The sequence below is a fragment of the Triticum dicoccoides genome, chromosome 6B (genome assembly GCF_002162155.2).
Source record: "Triticum dicoccoides isolate Atlit2015 ecotype Zavitan chromosome 6B, WEW_v2.0, whole genome shotgun sequence".
In the NCBI taxonomy this organism is placed as follows: domain Eukaryota; kingdom Viridiplantae; phylum Streptophyta; class Magnoliopsida; order Poales; family Poaceae; genus Triticum; species Triticum dicoccoides.
The window spans coordinates 121472714-121486046 of record NC_041391.1 but is presented as its reverse complement, the minus strand read 5'-3'; the positions used below and the strand labels follow the sequence as shown (position 1 = coordinate 121486046).

The window sequence follows — 13333 nt, the reverse complement described above, 5'->3', positions numbered from 1 at the left end:
ATGAATATGATATTTTTTGTCCCCCAAGTCTTGATGAGCAAATTTATTATGATGAAAGCATGCCTCCTATTTATGATGACTATATTAATGAAAGTGGGTTTGGAAGAGTGTCAACTTTAGGAAGTAATGATCCCACTATTTTGGAGGATGTTTAATATTATTGTGATAATTATGAAAGTGGATTTGGAGAGGTCATGACTTTATTTAGTGATGAATCCACTATTTCGGAAGAGGTTCCAATTGATTATGAGAATAAAGTTGCAATCTATGATGATTATTGTGATGACTTGTATGCTATTAAGAATAATGATAACCATGAAACTTGTCATCATGGTTTTGTTTTCAATTGGATTATGCCTCACATGATAGTTATTTTGTTGAGTTTGCTCCCCCTATTATTCACGAGAAGAAATTTTCTTATGTGGAGAGTAGTAAATTTTCTATGCAAGTAGATCATGAAAAGAATGCTTTATGTGCTGGTTATATTTATGAATTCATTCATGATGCTACTGAAAATTATTATGAGGGAGGAATATATGCTTGTAGGAGTAGCAATAATATCAAGATTCCTCTCTATGTGCTTAAAATTTTAAAGTTATGCTTGTTTTGCCTTCCTATGCTAATTGATTATTGTTCCCATAAGTTGTTTGCTCACAAAATCCCTATGCATAGGAAGTGGGTTAGACTTAAATATTCTAGTCATATGCTTCATGATGCTCCCATTATGTTTCAATTCTTATCTTTTATGCGAGCATCATTGTCATCATCATGCCTAGCTAGAAAGGCATTAAAGAAAAGCGCTTGTTGGGAGACAACCCAATATTTACCCTTACTGTTTTTGTGTGTCCACATGATTATGATAGTTTAGTAATCATGTTTTATAGCTTTTGTTTCAATGAAGTGCCAAGTAGAACCTTTGGGAAGACTTGGGTGAAGTCTTTATGATCTTGCTGTAAAAAACAGAAACTTTAGCTCTCACGAGATTAGCTGCTATTTTTTACTGGAGAGTGGTTTTAGGTTGATTCCTTTTGAAGATGATTAATAGACAAATTCCTCAGGTCCACCAATTTATTTCAGAATTATTTGAGTTCAGAAGTATATTTTGATACAGATTACTACAGACTGTTCTGTTTTTGATAGATTCTGTTTTCTATGTGTTGTTTGCTTATTTTGATGAATCTATGAGTTGTATCGGAGGGTATGAACCATAGAAAAGTTGGAATACAGTAGATATTACATCAATATGAATTTAGAATGAGTTCAAAACAGTACCTAAATGGTGTTTTTATTTTCTTATACTAACGGAGCTTATGAGTTTTGTGTTGAGTTTTGTGTTGTGAAGTTTTCATTTTTTGGGTAAAGATTCGATGGACTATGGAATAAGGAGTGGCAAGATCCTAAGCTTGGGGATGACCAAGGCACCCCAAGGTAATATTAAAGGACAACCAAGAGCCTAAGCTTGGGGATGCCCCGGAAGGTATCCCCTCATTCATCTTAGTTCATTGGTAACTTCACTTGGAGCTATATTTTTATTTGCCACATGATATGTTTTTTCTTGGAGCATCATTTTATTTTGTTAGTATTTGCTTGATGTTATTTAGAATAATATTTTACTTCTTTATTTTCAATAAAATTTCAAGGATATCCTTTACCATGCTTATTTTGCAAGTATACATGTTGCTGTTTCAAAACAGAAAGTTTACCGCTGTTGCAAAAATTCCCTAGAAAAGTTAGAGACCGATATAATGTTGAATCTTTTTGCATAAAGAGATCTGATAAATATTTACAGCGTAGTATGTTTATTATAATTTTTGGAGTTAGGGAAGTATGATGAATCTTGCATTCTTTACAGACTATATTGTTTTGGCAGATTGCTGTTATGTTTGCATTGTTTGCATATGTTTGCTTGTTTAATGATTGTATTTGAGGATAGGAGTGTTAAATATGCAGAGACATTTAGTATGCAATGTTGAATAATAATGTTAGTAATTTGTTAAAGTAGAAAATGATAAGGTTTTTGCATTGTTTTATACTAACTTATCTCATGAGTTCTTGTTGAGTTTTGTGTGGATGAAGTTTTTGAGATTTAGGAAAACCGTGATATGAAAGGAATTAAGGAGACACAAAAGCTCAAGTTTGGGGATGCCCAAGTCACCCCAAGATAACACTCGAAGAAGTCTCAAGCATCTATGCTTGGGGATGCCCCGGTAGGCATCCCACCTCTCTTCTTCAACAATTATCGGTTGAACCTAAGTTTTTGCTTCTTCACATGAGTTGTGCTATCTTTGCAATGTGATTTTGTTTTGTTTTGCTTGCTGTTTGAATAAAATACCAAGATCTGAAATTCTTAAATGAGAGAGAGAGTCTTCACATAGTTGCATAATTATTTAAATACTCATTGATCTTCACTTATATCTTGTTGGAGTAGTTTGTCATTTACTCATGTGCTTCACTTATATCCTATGAGTAAATGGTTGAATGAGTTGAATGTCATAAATCTGAAATTATATATGTTTCATTTGCTTATCCTATGGGGAGTAATGACTTCACATCTAAGAAGTAGAGGTTGTAAATTTATTTAAGGTTAGCAAGCATTGTATTGGTCATTTGAACAATTCATGAAAGAATATTGAAGGAAGAGAGATTTCACATATAAATATATTATCTTGGAAACCTTTTATAATTGTGAGCACTCATTAAGTATGACATTCTAAAGAGTTGATGTTGGACAAGGAAGACAACGTAATGGGTTATGTTTCCTCACATCTCAGTTAAAGTATATTTTCATGGATCATTCAAACATGTTGAGCTTGCCTTTCCCCCTCATACTAGCCAAAATTCCTTGCACCAAGTAGAGATACTACTTGTGCTTCCAAATATCCTTAAACCTAGTTTTTGCCATGAGAGTCCACCATACCTACCTATGGATTGAGTAAGATCCTTCAAGTAAGTTGTCATCGGTGCATGCAATAAATAATGCTCTCTAAATATGTATGACTTATTAGTGTGAAGAAAATAAGCTTTATACGGTCTTGTTATGGAAGCAATAAAAGCGACGGACTGCATAATAAAGGTCCATATACAAGTGGCAACATAAAGTGACTATCTTTTGCACTAAGATTTTGTGCATCCAACCATAAAAGCGCATGACAACCTTTGCTTCCCTCTGCGAAGGGACTATCTTTTACTTCATGTCTTTTACTTTATGCAAGAGTCAAGGTGATCTTCACCTTTCCCTTTTTCATTTTATCCTTTGGCAAGCACCTCGTGTTGGAAAGATCCTGCTATATATATATATCCAATTGGATGTAAGTTAGCATGAACTATTATTGTTGACATCACCCAAAGGTGAATATGTTGGGAGGCAACACTATAATCCCCTATCTTTCTCTGTGTCTCATTAAAACTCCATAACCACAAGTATTGCGTGAGTGTTAGCAATTGTAGAAGACTATATGATAGTTGAGTATGTGGAGTTTGCTAAATCAAAGCCCTGACATAGACCCATCCTGAAAATAAGATGGATTGTAATTGTTTGATGACTGAGAATGAAGTTTGCTAGTTTTCAAGAAAGTTTATGGTCTATGCTTTAACATGTGAATAGCTTGTTACTTCATCGTGAGAAGTATTATGAGAGGAACTACTGTTTGACATATAATCATGCTAGAAAAGGTGATTGAAATTATCATTGATCAAACTTATGCACCTGCTAGTATTCACCCTTCATAAATTCTTTCTTTTATCATTTACCTACTCGAGGACGAGCAGGAATTAAGCTTGGGGATGCTGTTACATCTCCAACGTATCTATAATTTATGAAGCATTCATGCTATTATATTATCTGTTTTGGATGATTACGGGCTTTATTATACACTTTTATATTATTTTTGGGACTAACCTATTAACCGGAGGCCCAGCCCATATTGCTGTTTTCTTTTCTATTCCAGTGTTTCAAAGAAAAGGAATATCAAACGGAGTACAAACGTAATGAAACCTTCGGGAGCGTTATTTTTGGAACAGATGTGATCTAGGAGACATGGAGTTGAACTCAAGGAAGCTTCGATGTGGCCCCGAGGGTGGGGGCCGCGCCCCCTGTCGGTGTCAAAACCGGCGGATCTTGGGTAGGGGGTCCCGAACTATGCGTCTAAAGGCTAATGGTAACAGGAGGCTGGGGACATGATGTTTACCCAGGTTCAGGCCCTCTCGATGGAGGTAATACCCTACTTCCTGCTTGATTGATCATGATGATATGAGTATTACAAGAGTTGATCTACCACGAGATCGTAGAGGTTAAACCCTAAAGGCTAGCCTATGATTATGATAGTTCTTGCCCTGTGGACTAAACCCTCCGGTTTATATAGACACTGGAGGGGGCTAGGGTTACACAGAGTCGGTTACAGATAAGGAGATCTACATATCCGAATCACCAAGCTTGCCTTCCACGCCAAGGAGAGTCCTATCCGGACACGGGACGAAGTCTTCAATCTTGTATCTTCATAGTCCAATAGTCCGGCCAAAGTATATAGTCTGGCTGTCCGAATACCCCCCTAATCCAGGACTCCCTCAGTAGCCCCTGAACTAGGCTTGAATGACGATGAGTCTGGCGCGCAGATTGTCTTCGGCATTGCAAGGCGGGTTCCATCTCCAAATACTCCAAAGTAATTTCGAACATGAGGATCATGTCCGACTCTGCAAAGGAAATTTCACATACCACCGTAGAGAGAACAATATTCCACAAATCTAATCTGCTGACAATTCTTCATAGTCTGACATTACGCCACGACCTGGTCATTATTCGAACCGTTTTTCACAACCAGCTACCGCACATATTGCGAGGCGGTTTCCTTGGCACGTCTTGTCGAAGCAGAGATCATGTCCCCTTATCGCGGGATTCTCATCAATACGGGTAGGGGTAACCCAACCGTGCCATCAACCGTGGTGCTTTGGAAAATAAGAGATTTTAACTGGCAAGTGGGGAGGCGCACAGTTTCTACCACCTTTATAAAGAGATAGGGATTCCCCGTTTTCACCCACACCTTCTACCTCCTTTACTCATCCATTCTCGCCCCCTCGAGCTCCAGCTCCCAAGTTCTCACCTTCTCCGTAAAGCCATTCATGACAAGTCCGGAGTGGGAGGCAAGTGGATGGCCTCCTCCGTTACGGAGGAGGACATTACGAAGCTTCGGGAGGCCGGTTACCTGGCCGCAAACATCGCACATAGGCTTCCTGCGGAGGGGCAGACCATCCCCACTCCGTAATCACGGGAAAGAGTAGTATTCCTCTCTCATTTCGTCCACGGACTAGGATTTCCACTTCACACATTTGTCCGTGGGCTCATGTTTTACTATGGGCTAGATTTTCATGATCTGGCCCCAAATTTCGTCCTCAACATCTCGACGTTTATCATCGTGTGCGAGGCCTTTTTCCGCATCAAGCCCCACTCTGGCCTGTGGCTAAAGATCTTCAACATGAAGCCGAAGATAGTGAGCGGCTAGCAAGCGGAGTGCGGAGGCGCCATGGTGGGCAAGATGCCCAACATCACCTGGCTTGAAGGCTCCTTCGTGGAGACCGTGAAGGGGTGGCAATCGGGGTGGTTCTACATCACCGAGCCGCGCGATGCCAACTGGGCGGCGGCTCCCGTATTTCGATCCGGCATCCCCATGCGGCTCACCTCCTCGGAAAAGAAGGGCTTGGCCTTGGGCATACCTACAGAGCTGACCGGACTCCAAAACTTCATCAAAAATATGATAGACAAGAAGATCAAGCTTGTCAACGTGGTCCAGGTCATGCTCTTCCGCTGGATCCTCCCGTGTCAAAGAGGGGCATTCAATATGTGGGAGTTTGATCCGGCCGAACACCAGACGCTACGAGAGCTCTTCAACACGACACATAAAGACGTCTAGAAGGTGCTGTTCAAAGCCGCCGAAATACCTCCTGCCACTTCCGAGGACCGCGGACTCAGCGCAAAGCGCCCTGCCAATCCGCTAAGCTCTCTAAACATCACAAGATGTGCCTTTCCCAGTATATTTGTGGCAGGATTTTAAGCCACCACGCTATCGAAACAGGACTATGTGGCGACGGCGGAGCGGATCGACTGTCCGGCTCCGCTACCTGAAGATCCAGCAGCCGCGCTCCTGACGGAGATGCTGGCTCCAGCGCCTTTTGAGGTGCAGGAGAAGAAGGCCAAGAAGGCGGTCACGGGGACCGGGAAAGGTCTCCGGCGCTGGGCCGTAATAGACTCATCGTCCGAGGACGCCGAGGCAGGTTCCTTCCACGAAGGCAGGGAGGAAGAAGGAATCCCCCCTCCCCACACCGTGGAGGAGAAGAAGAGAAAAGCCACCCCATAGGGGGAGGCTAGGATGCCTAAGAAGGGAAAGACATCCCTTCCGGACTACTCCACCACGGCCGCCTACAACGACGAGTAGTGGTTGCCCAGGGCCAAGCCCCTGGCGAAATCGTCAGTATCCGTACTCTATAGTATGTTTAACGCATCTTAGCTTCATTGTTTGTTATAACACCGAGCTCGCATGTGCAGTTCGGCCAAGTCCCACCTCGAGGTATCCTATTCGTATGGGTCCTTGAGTGCATCGGAGATGAATAGCTATTCACTCCCGACGGCCACCTCCCCATGGCCCGTGGATGACACCGAGGTGTTGTCCCAGAGGATATCGGAATAGGGGACTACGGTTCTGGAGAAGCCCTAAGGCGAAATCCCAGACGCCGGGTGTCAGTGTCAAAACCGACCAATCTCGGGTAGGGGGTCCCGAACTGTGCGTCTAAGGCTAATGGTAACAGGAGGCTGGGGGCACAATGTTTACCCAGGTTCGGGCCCTCTCGATGGAGGTAATACCCTACTTTCTGCTTGATTGATCTTGATGATATGAGTACTACAAGAGTTGATCTACCACGAGATCGTAGAGGCTAAACCCTAGAAGCTAGCCTATGATTATGATTGTTCTTGTCCTACAGACTAAACCCTCCGGTTTATATAGACACCAGAGGGGGCTAGGGTTACACAGAGTCGGTTACAGAGAAGGAGATCCAACATCCGAATCACCAAGCTTGCCTTCCATGCAAGGGAGAGTCCCATCCGGACATGGAGCGAAGTCTTCAATCTTGTATCTTCATAGTCCAATAGTCCGGCCAAAGTATATAGTCCGGCTGTCCAGATACCGCCTAATCTAGGACTCCCTCAGTAGCCCCTGAACCAGGCTTCAATGACGATGAGTCCGGCACGCAGATTGTCTTCGGCATTGTAAGGCGGGTTCCATCTCTGAATACTTAATAGAAGATTCTGAACACAAGGATCGTGTCCGGCTCTACAAAATAATTTCCACATTCCACCATAGAGAGCACAATACTTTATAAATCTAATCTACTGACAACTTTTCATAGCATGTCCTTACGCCGCAGCCTGGTTTATTAAAAACCATTTTTCCCAGCCTGCCACTACACGTATTGTGAGGCGTTTTTATTGGCATGTCTTGTCAAAGCAGAGATCGTGTCCCCCTTATTGCGGGATTCTCATGAATACGGGTGTGGGTAACCCAACTATGCCTATTGGTTACGCCAGGGACGCTTGATATTCACCCCCTTTATAGAGGGACCGAGGCCTATCCCTTTCTTCCCATGCTTGCTCCTTCCCACACCTCGAGTTCCAGCACCCAAAGCTCAGGCTTAAGCACTTCAGACCTTCAATCATGTCTGGATCCAACCTTCAAGGTCGGTGGATGGCCTCCTCTATCACGGAGGAGGACATTGCGAAGCTCAGGGAGGCCGGGTATCTGACCACTGAAATCCAGCACAAGCTTCCTGCCCAAGGACAGGTCATCCCCACTCCCGAACCCAACAAGAGCGTCGTATTTGTTTCCCTCTTCCTGCGAGGCTTAGGATTTAGTCTTGATCCCTTCATGAGGGGGCTCATGTTCTATTACAGGCTAGATTTTCACGATCTAGCTCCGGATTCCATCGTTCACATCTTGTCGTTTATTATCGTGTGCGAAGCCCCCCTCCACATCACCCCACACTTCGGCTTTTGGCTCAAGACCTTCTATATAAAGCCGAGGGTGATCGATGGGTGACACGTGGAGTGCGGAGGCGCTGTAATAAGCAAAAGCACCGATGACCCATGGTCAGAAGGTTCCTTACCAAAGGTGTCCGATTTATGGCAATGGAGGTGGTTCTATATCACAGCTCCCCGAGGCACAAAGTGGGAGGCTGCCCCTGCCTTCCGCTCGGGCCCGCCGCCCCAACTGGCATCGTGGGCCAACGTGGGACCGGACTGGGGGCCGGCTAATGACATACCGACATTGCAGAGCCGTATTCGGGAGCTTCTTGAGAGCGATATCAGCCTCATCAAAGTAATTCAGGTAATGCTAGTTCGACGGGTCCTGCCGTGCAAACGTCGACCTCTCCAGATGTGGGAGTTCAACCCAGAAGGACCGCAAACAATTCATCACTTCTTCGGCATGATGCTCAATGGGATGTATAGGTTATTCTTCGGATCACGCGTAAAGTGTCCGGACACCACCGAGGATGTGGGTTTGAACTGCAATCGTCCAGATACCGAAGTAAGTAACTCTTCATCCGTACACTATGTTCATATTTATCACAACATTATTCTGAAAACTATCTACGGCCAGGATTGGCTCAGCAAGGCGGAGAGGATCAGGTGTCTGGCCCCTCTTCCTGAAGGCTCGCCGAATCCTGTGTTAACCAGGATGCTTAGACGCACGCTAAGTCAAGTGCCATCGGGAAAAGATGAAGGGAAGAGTAGAGAAGCCGAGAACGAGCTTCACACATTGTACATCCAAACCGGGGGAATTAATGCCTCCACAAAGGAAGATAATCGAGGAGGTGAATCTAAGGTTCCCTCCCCCCGTGGAAAGAAAAGGGCCGCCTCCGAAGACTTGGAAACGGAGGTGCCTAAACAAGGGAGGAAAACTTCGCTAGGGGGCCCTGCCCCAAAGGGCGTCCTCACTTCGCAACGCCCACAGACGGGGCAGTCCTCCACCGAGCTGTATGTTAAGTAAAAGTATTTTAATAAATATATACTGCTTTTTCCTCCGGGAGCAATAACCAGGATTTATCTCTTGCAGTCTGGCTAGTAGCCCTTCTCAATAGAGTTTGTCTTCGGGGGATCTTCTTCCTGCGATGATGGAGAGTGGAACTCCACCTGCCTCCCCGCACCACGGGGCAAGCGACCCCAAGGTGTTGTCATGGAGGATTCCTGATCCGTCAAGGCCAGAAGTCCATGCTTCGGCGACCCAAAGCCCGGAGTGTTCAGTGTTGGAAATATGCCCTAGAGGCAATAATAAAATGGTTATTATTGTATTTCCTTGTTCATGATAATTGTCTATTATTCATGCTATAATTGTATTAACTGGAAACTGTGATACATGTGTGAATACATAGACCACAACATGTCCCTAGTGAGCCTCTAGTTGACTAGCTCGTTGATCAAGAGATGGTCATGGTTTCCTGACTATGGACATTGGATGTCATTGATAACGATATCACATCATTAGGAGAATGTCATGATGGACAAGACCCAATATTAAGAATAGCACAAGATCGTGTAGTTCATCTAGTAAAGCTTTTCTAATGTCAAGTCCCGTTTCCTTAGACCATGAGATTGTGTATCTCCCGGATACCGTAAGAGTGCTTTGGGTGTACCAAACGTCACAACGTAACTAGGTGACTATAAAGCTGCACTGCAGGTATCTCCGAAAGTGTCTGTTAGGTTGGCACGAATCGAGACTGGAATTTGTCACTCCGTATGATAGAGAGGTATCTCTGGGCCCACTCGCACTACAAGAAATATGTCAACTTGTGACCACCACTATTGGTCACTGAAAGGTCATAGTTTTTCATTTGCGACCTTTTTGTGACCAAAAATAGAAGGTCAAAAGCTGGCGGTCGTAAACTGACTATAGCGACCTTCTTTGCGATGTGTAAAAGGTCGTTGGTTCCACGACCAAATTTTTGGTCACAAGAAACATCCCCAGACCACGTAGCATCCAGCATGGCAAGCTGACGTGGATAGGAATCAGCCCGGTCCGATTCAGTGTTTTACATGGGCCGAGCCCAACAATTCAGCCCATTTATTGTTTTTTCCTTTCAAGTTTGGTCAGCTACATGGGCCATGCCCAACAGACTTTTATTTTTTGGGCAACAGAATTTTACACTGCACTTTTTTTTGGCCTCGGCCTTTTTCCAGCCCATTTGTCAGTTTTCTTTTATTTCTTTTCCATTTTAAAGTAGGTCCCACTAGTCAAATGGGAACCAATTACCACAAGTCAGTTCTATATTTCTGCAATTAGATAATGTGATTCAAAAAGAGCCAATAAGGCATAATATTTCATACAACAGCCAAGCAAAGTACATTACAACAGCCAAGCAAAGTACATAGTCCAAATCTAGTATTTAGCTATAAAATACAACTAAATATACACATAACTAGCTTCACACATAACTATCTCCAGTGAGCTAAAAACGCATTGCTGGGTGTGGTTTTTCTTCGGGATTCTTCTTCCTAGAGCTCCTGTACACCCAACTTTTGAAGAATGAAGGCCAGCATCTGCAAATAATAAATTATGAAAAGTTAGAAACATAATCAAGTGAATCCGTGAATATAAAATTCTCATAACGATGAAAATTTGTTGCAGTACTTTAGATTTAACAGGAAACCATGCATATAACATTCTCATAACAGCGAAAACTAAGATATATTTTACAAATGATCAAGTACCATCATAGAGCAAGTTAACACAACAGATGGACAGTACAAGCTATTAGTGATTTTCTACTTTAGAACAGGGCACATGCATCAAGTTTTATAGTCAGGAACAAAGAAGAAGTGCTGGAAGAGGCCAAAGAGATGACATACCCTGGGGCGGCCGAAGATGGTGAAATGATGATCTACTTGTTCTTAGACAGCTCAATGAGCACCTGATATAAAAAAATAGGTTGAATTAATCATAAGCATGCTGAATTAATCAACATTCCTAGCTGAAACACCACACTATGAATGATTGTTCAAGTATAGTATATGCACCTGAATGTAATCAGGTCCATATGTTGCCAGACAGAGATGGCATCTGTATATACCTAGAATCAATCACAAGATATAGGGAGAGAATTAAACACATATATTCTTACTAGTACTACTAGGTTGCTAGCTAGCTGCATGTATCCATCTAGTAAGCAGCCACAAGTTAGAACACACATCTGATGCCACCATCTTATCTTATACTTCAAGAACTAGTACAACATGATAGGATGACTTGTGATGCTACCATCTTATCTTAGAAGAAGAAAAACAACGATACATCTAGCAAGAATGGATTGAAAACCAGCTAGTTGCCGATCCATGATTTTATAGTACGATGCAAGATAGCTATCATCACTGAACAATTCAAGATTGAAGAATTCAAAACATGTGAATTGCAGTAAATTGTAGCTTGGGTATTCTCTGCATGAAGCTTGTCCTGGAAACAAAAATTAAACATCAGTCTGAGCCACTTTCTTGTATGGGACAGAGTTGTACAAAGGCAAAGAAAACAAAAATATCGCTCACCCACAGCTTGTAGGACTCTGGACTCTAAGTCAAGCACCAAATGAACACATCAGTGGACTCCTTGTCAAGCTCTGCATTATCTGAACATAATACACAGGTAAGCTAACTGGAATTTGCAAAACAAAATTAAACCGGCTCTGTATTGCAGAATGAACACATTTCCCCTCACTTTCTTGAATTCCCTTCATAGCCAACGGCAAAAGCTGCTGCCATGCTGGCTAAACAGCATTAGAGCCAGGAGTACCAACAAGAGCTAGCTCCTTTATTGTTGGGTAGGCTGCTTCAAACCTTTATGTAGCCTAAATAATTCAATGCAGAGGTATTAGAATATTGTCTCATATTAAACATACCGCAGAAACGATACAAAATAGTATGGAACTGAGTTGAATTAGAGGACTACTATGCGGCAGTGGAGCTTCAAGAAAAATATTTAGGGGCCAAAACTAAGAGGAAAACACCAATTATTCACATTGAAGATTGAACGCATATGCCATTCTGGCATATCCTTGAAGGAACAATTCTCATAACAGGAACACAAGAGAGGGCTGTTAACAGATACTCAAACATTACTGGAACAAGATTTTCAGAACATCTAGTTTTCCACTACAGAAACGTCTCTATTTACCCCTAAACTAAACCAAGATAGTATGTATTGCGGCTACAACCAACCTACAACTACTGTGGACAGTGAAGCATACCAGACCACAAGAACATGGAATGGTCCCTGTGTACATCTAATATAATCTCTCTTTTTCACGATATTAATCTAACCAATCTCAAGATTGCAGAGTAGAACAACCGCACATACCAATCAATGTAAGCCCTTGCTCACCAGAATGGTGTAGGCGCCATCGTCGGCCGGCACAGACTCCTCCTTGTACATCACGTCGCACCCCAACACCTTCACGTCCTAGGTCAGCATCATGTCGCCCTAAATTGAGTTGTCACAACCAAATTAAGTCAGCCAGTCACCCGACTCTGCAGTTCCGAATGAAATTTTCTGAAGGAACGACTCAGGTTTCTGCTGTTTGTACCTCGGTGGGCTTGATCTCGATAGTCCTGGAAGAGGTCGACCTGGAACCTGCTTCATGGCGGCGGGGAGGTTGTTCTTGGCGGGGCCGGGGGAGCCGCGGAGGTCCGTCACCTGCAGCAGCAACGCGACGCTGCCGGGGCGGTGGCGGCCAGGCTCTTCCACACCCGGCGCCGCCGGAGCGTGCGGCAGAGCATCTCAATGTCGGCGCCCGCCTTGAAGTCGCGCGCATGGAAGAACTTGAGGAGGACGACGTATGTCACCTTGTCGCCCTTGCTCGGCAACAGTGGCACGCCCCACAATGCCATGTCCTTGTCGATGACGACCACCGTTGCCAGCCCCGCCTTCTCACCCTCGTTGGAGGTCTCCTCCTTCTACACGACCGCCTCTGCCTCGCCGCCATCACGCCCTAACTCCCGGGCCTGTCAAAAAAACCGCGGCGAAATTAAAATCATATCAACACGGCGAACAGGAGGCGAGGCGAACAGTGCGACGGACCGAGCAAGGCGGGGACGGTGTCGCGCGCACGCATGCTCCGATGCGGGGGTGGCGGCGGCATTCTCCCAACCGATCTCCGCTCCGTCCGTGTCTCTCTCCCCGCGCGAGAAGCGGCGGACGAATCGTGAATCGGAGGAGAGGGGTGCGTGGGTCGCTTACAAGGGCGAGGGTGCTCTTGCTGGAGTAGGGTGGCCGGGAGAGTGAGGGCGGCGGCGGAGGTGGGTGGC

The 13333-nt window shown here is 44.2% G+C and overlaps 1 long non-coding RNA gene across 1 annotated transcript; it reads right to left on the bottom strand.

Moving 5' to 3' along the window:
* Nucleotides 1-10399: 10399 nt before the first annotated feature.
* On the bottom strand, nt 10400-11124 carry LOC119322421. The gene is made up of 3 exons (XR_005155600.1): nt 11057-11124; nt 10889-10950; nt 10400-10579 (listed from the first exon to the last, which is right to left on the bottom strand). It is a non-coding gene; the product is annotated as an uncharacterized LOC119322421 (long non-coding RNA).
* Between the last annotated feature and the right edge of the window lie 2209 nt (nt 11125-13333).